Raw genomic sequence first — 5,672 nt, 5'->3', positions numbered from 1 at the left:
TTATTGTATTTGTTTGGAGATGTCACATTTACTTCTTAATGTTTCTTATGTCTTTAAATATCTGTACATCTGATGTTATAGTTGTTTCTTCTAGTTTCTTTCTTTCTTTTTTTTTTTTTTTTTTTTTGAGAAAGAGTTTTACTATGTGGCCCTTGGTAGAGTACCATGGCATCACAGCTCACAGCAACCTTAAACTCTTGGGCTTAAGTGATTCTCTTGCCTTGGCCTCCCAAGTAGCTGGGACTACAGGTGCCCGCCACAATGCCCAGCTATTTTTGTTGTTGTTGTTGCAGTTGTCATTGTTGTTTAGCAGGCTCAGACTGGGCGTGAACCTGACAGCTTCAGTGTATGTGGCCGGCGCCCTACTCACTGAGCTACATGTGCCAAGCCTCTTCCAGTTTTTTTATTTGTTTGTTTTTTGAAATTTGTTTTCATGGGGGAAGATATTTTACTCAAGATATAATTATGCTGTTCAATGAATAGGGCACTTTGGTTTTGATTTTGGGTACATGCAGTAGTGTAATATCTGTATTATTTCTTTGGCTTTAAGCAGCATTAGTGGTGTCTGTGATTTCTGCAGTAGCTTAGGATATGCTTGTTAGTGGATGCTGTGGTGAGGCTTAATTAGGAATGAGGACATAAGGTGGGCCAGTGTTAGGCCTTCATCATGGCAGCAATGGGCTGATGATGGTGGTCCTTGGTTCCTCCAGCTGCATATTTATGGGCATGAATGTTATTTAGCCCAGGCATTTTGTTTTAGGACCTCCCGGCATCTTCCAGGGTTCCACTAGTGGCAGCATTGGACCAGGTGCTTATTTAAGTCCTTGAGCCCCTGAGCAGCATGTGTGGTGTGAGCAATTTCAGTCATAGTGGTAATGACAAGGCTTAGGCTTCTAGGTTACATGCATTCGTGTTTGTAGTGGCTGTGATGAGCTGTAAGAGGAAGTCCCAAAGTTCTTAGTTGTTGTTTGTGATTGCTGGACGTGGTTGTTATAGCAAGGTGGAAGGGCCTGTCCTTTGAACCCCGCAAGAAGTGAAGAGATGCCAGTGATGGAGGAATAGGCAGGGTAATCCCTTTCAGTAAGCATGTTTGGATCCCAGAAGCAAGTTTTCTGGGCCTTTTATTAGACCCCCCAGTAGTGTTCCTGTACACTTGGGGTTTATTGATGGGGCAAGTGATCCTCATGTTCCCAGCTCCTGTGATAAAGCTCTGAGTGGAACAGTGACAGGTAGGGATGCCTGTCTTTAGGTCTCCCTAATGATGTACAGGCATAGGCTGTGGTGGGTGGGAAGAAGTGCCAGGGTGGATGGGCCTGTTCTTAGGGTCCTCAGTAGTGTGTATGGGTGCAGGCTGTGGTAGGAAGGGCATGGAATCTGTGGTGGGAAGGTGAATCCTTTCTCTACACTGGAGAGCTTCTTGGTTGCCTCAGTTCCCTCTCCTTTCTTGCCTCAGATATTTCCTGACTCTGTTCTGTGGAATCCCACTGTTCTTTATTACATGTTCTATTTGAAGTTTCACTGTGTACTCACTATTTTGGTTCTTTTTCATGGAGGAGGTGAGTGTCTGGTGCTTTCAGTCAGCCATCTTCGAGCCCTCCTCCTAACACTTTGATAAATACCTCTTTTGCCAAGGGAAAGGTGCCTCAGCCCCATAAACTTTTAATCATTCAGTTAAATGAATGGGTAAAGAAGACATAAACGATGCCTCATCGTGGCATTTGGTCCCTTGTATTGGTTTGAGATCCTTTTTGAATGTCTTACAGGGCACCAAAGTTACAGAGAAGTAAAAGGAACTATGGAGCTGTAGCTTTTAAAGATTGCTGAATATTTCTAATAATACCCTTCACATGGCATGTGATTGATTTATAAATCATAAAGCTATGTATGGCAAAGTTGTGGGCAAAATATTGCTACCATTTAATGTTACTTTTCATAACTAAGAAAATGCTACAAAAGCTATGTTAACTAGTGTGATGAAAATGTGTCAAATGATCTATGAACCAAGTGTATGGTGCCCCATGATCATACTAATGTATACAGCTATGATTTAATAAAAATAAATAAATAAAAAAAATAAATAAAAATGACTGGAGCTTAATTGATTTGAAAAGAGAAGGAACAGAAGGTCAAATAATTAAATCATGAGTTCTAAAGGCTGTGTGTAAGACACTTTCTGCTGATGAAAGAAAACATTTGGCTGAGTTATTTTATAGTAGTCACTTCCCAGTAATTTTTCAGTAAATAGTTTGTACAAACTTTGCAAGTAATATTTAGAATTATGTACAAAGTTTATTGCCCTTTCTTCTTGCAGTAGTAGAAAATTATGAGAAGTATAGAATAGCTTGTACCTCCCCCATTCTAGGTTAGAATTCATTGGTATTAACTTGGGTAAATAAGTTTCTTGTTTATTTTATTGCTTACCATATATCCAAAAAGCACACGCTATTAGACATATTTTATGTAGTACTTGTGGAAACGCTATTAATCCATTTTCCAAATTACCTAGAAATCAAACATGTGAAGTCATTTTCCAGGATCATATAGCCAGAAGTATATAATTTATGTACTTTATATAAGTAGACCTATCTATTTTAAGGCAATTTTTTTTTTGGAGACAGAATCTCAGTGTCGCCCTCGGTAGAGTGCCGTGGCATCACAACTCACAGCAACCTTAAACTCTTGGGTTTAAGCGATTCTCTTGCCTCGGCCTCCCAAGTAGCTGAGACTACAAGTGCCTGCTACAATGTCCAGCTTTTTTTGTTGTTGTTGCAGTTGTCATTGTTGATTTTAGCTGGCCCGGGCTGGATTTGAACCCACTAACCTTGGTGTATGTGGCCAATGCCCCACCTACTGAGCTACAGGTGCTGCCACTATGTTAAGACAAATTTGATATTCTCAGCCATTCAATTTTACCGAATCTTTGAATTTTAATGTCTCTTTTTTTAACATTAAGAACATCTATTTATTCTAGAGATGCTTGTAGTCTTTAAAGCGTATCTTAAAAAAAGGGTAAGTGCTAAAAAATAACGAGCTAAACATTCATTTCAATAAGTTAGATACATTTAACACTCCCCCAGCCAAATAGAAGAAAGACAAGGTATTACTAGAAAAATTCATGAACTAGAAAGCATGCCTACAGTAGAAAGAATCGATGCCAAAAATTGGTTCTTTGAAAAAGGTAATAGAACTGATAAACCACTGATAAATGAGTAAAAGAGAAGACCCAATCCATATTAGAAATGACAAAAGGGATATCTTGGAGACATTAAAGAGATCCGAGAATATTATAACTGTTTATAATAATAAATAAAAATTTAGGACAAATGAACAAATTCCCAGAAGAATTTAACTGTGACTTAAGGAGAAAGAGGCAACATAGTTTCACAATGATGAAAGAAACTGAATCAAGGATGAAAAATCTTCCCACAGCTAAACTCCAGCAAAGTGGTTCCACTGGCTGGTTACTGAAACATAATTTATGCTTCTACTAAGAGGGGAGCATAACTTTTTTTTTATTAAATCGTGACTGTGTACATTGATGCATTAATGGGGTTCAGTGTACTGATTTGATGTACCATGTGAAATGCTTACATCGAACTGATTAACACATCCATCACCTCGCTTACTTATTTGTTATAGTAAGACAGTTATACTCTTTTTTAATAGTTTTGAAATATTTTTTGATTTTCATATTTTTAATTAAAGGATGAATTAGTATTAAGAAAAAAAGCAGAAGGTCAAAGACCAACTAAGATTGAGCATAATATTTTGCCATAGGAGAGCTAAAATGTTTGCTTTAAAAAATCAGACTTTGCTTCTGGGTAGATGCCCAGTAATGGGATTGCAGGATCGAATGGGAGGTCTAGGTTGAGTGCTTTGAGGTTTCTCCATACTTCCTTCCAGAAAGGTTGTACTAGTTTGCAGTCCCACCAGCAGTGTAAAAGTGTTCCCTTCTCTCCACATCCACGCCAGCATCTGCAGTTTTGAGATTTTGTGATGTGGGCCATTCTCACTGGGGTTAGATGATATCTGAGGGTTGTTTTGATTTGCATTTCTCTAATATATAGAGATGATGAACATTTTTTCATATGTTTGTTAGCCATTCGTCTGTCATCTTTAGAGAAAGTTCTATTCATGTCTCTTGCCCATTGATATAAGGGATTGTTGGCTTTTTTCATGTGGATTAATTTGAGTTCTCTATAGATCCTGGTTATCAAGCTTTTGTCTGATTGAAAATATGCAAATATCCTTTCCCATTGTGTAGGTTGTCTCTTTGCTTTGGTTATTGTGTCCTTAGCTGTACAGAAGCTTTTCAGTTTAATGAAGTCCCATTTGTTTATTTTTGATGTTGTTGCAATTGCCATGGCAGTCTTCTTCATGAAGTCTTCCCCCAGGCCAATATCTTCCAGTGTTTTTCCTATGCTTTCTATGGGGGGGGAGCAGAGAGAGGGATGGAGGGGGGGTGGGGCCTTGGTGTGTGTCACACTTTATGGGGGCAGGACATGATTGCAGGAGGGACTTTGCCTGACAATTGCAATCAGTGTAACCTGGCTTATTGTACCCTCAATGAATCCCCAACAATAAAAAATAAATAAATTTAAAAAAGAAAAAAAAAAAAAAAAAATCAGACTTTGTTAATTTCTAAGTTGTATGAAATTGCTATTTTAAAGTTGAAAGTCCTTGTATTTTTTTTTTTTTCTGTAAGTACTGATTACAGAAATATGGGATGCTTCACGAATGTGCGTGTCTTCCTTGCGCAGGGGCCATGCTAATCTTCTCTGTAATTGTTCCAATTTTAGTATATGTGCTGCTGAAGCAAGCACCCCTTGATATTTTTTCTTTAAGATTTTGATTAACTTTGAAAGTTACTTTTTTGTTTAAAAGTATTTAGACCATATGAGAGAAAATTTCAGGATTGCAATTTTTAATCTTCCTTTGTTTAAGAAAAATTTCAGATAATTAGATTAAAAATATACTTGTAAAACGAGAAGAACATTCTTAGAAAAATAACACATATCAGGCGGCGCCTGTGGCTCAAAGGAGTAGCGTGCTGACCCCATATACTGCAGGTGGGGGGTTCAAACCCAGCCCCAGCCAAAAACTGCAAAAAAGAAAAAAAAATAGAAAGAAAAATGACACATATCAAAAAGCAACTACCTTTAATTCTACCTAATGTGAAAAAATATCATAGAAATGATGAACAATGTATAATTTTACTTTCTAGTTCTTAAAAATATATATGCAAGCTGTATTAACATAATACCTTGTATTTCGTCTAATTATTTGAATTACAAAAAGTTTCCAGATTAGCTATTTTGTATAGCTATATAGATATATGTATTTTTATTACAGACATAAGTCATATAGATTTTTTTATATATATTTAGGAAAAATATTTTAAATTTCCACTCGCTAATAATTACTTATAAAATTTTACATTCTGAATATCCCTGAGTAATTATGGATTAATATCATAAGGTAACATCTTAATTCCTGTTTTTAATACATTTAAGTCTATTCTCTTTTTTACTTAATTTTTAGTAAATCGTAACTATATTTATTTATGGGGTGCAATGTGATGATTTGATATATAATGTGGAATGCTTAAATCAAACATCACCATTACCTCACTTATTTTTGTGGTACGACATTTAATATACTATTAGTTGTTT

General features: G+C 36.5%; 1 non-coding gene across 1 annotated transcript; it reads right to left on the bottom strand.

Moving 5' to 3' along the window:
- Positions 1–4,715: 4,715 nt before the first annotated feature.
- LOC128578680 (U6 spliceosomal RNA) lies at positions 4,716–4,823 on the bottom strand. Its single transcript, XR_008377820.1, has one exon. It is a non-coding gene; the product is annotated as a U6 spliceosomal RNA (small nuclear RNA).
- Positions 4,824–5,672: the final 849 nt, after the last annotated feature.

The sequence above is a fragment of the Nycticebus coucang genome, chromosome X (genome assembly GCF_027406575.1).
Source record: "Nycticebus coucang isolate mNycCou1 chromosome X, mNycCou1.pri, whole genome shotgun sequence".
Lineage (NCBI taxonomy): Eukaryota > Metazoa > Chordata > Mammalia > Primates > Lorisidae > Nycticebus > Nycticebus coucang.
This window is presented reverse-complemented; position numbering and strand designations above follow the sequence as displayed.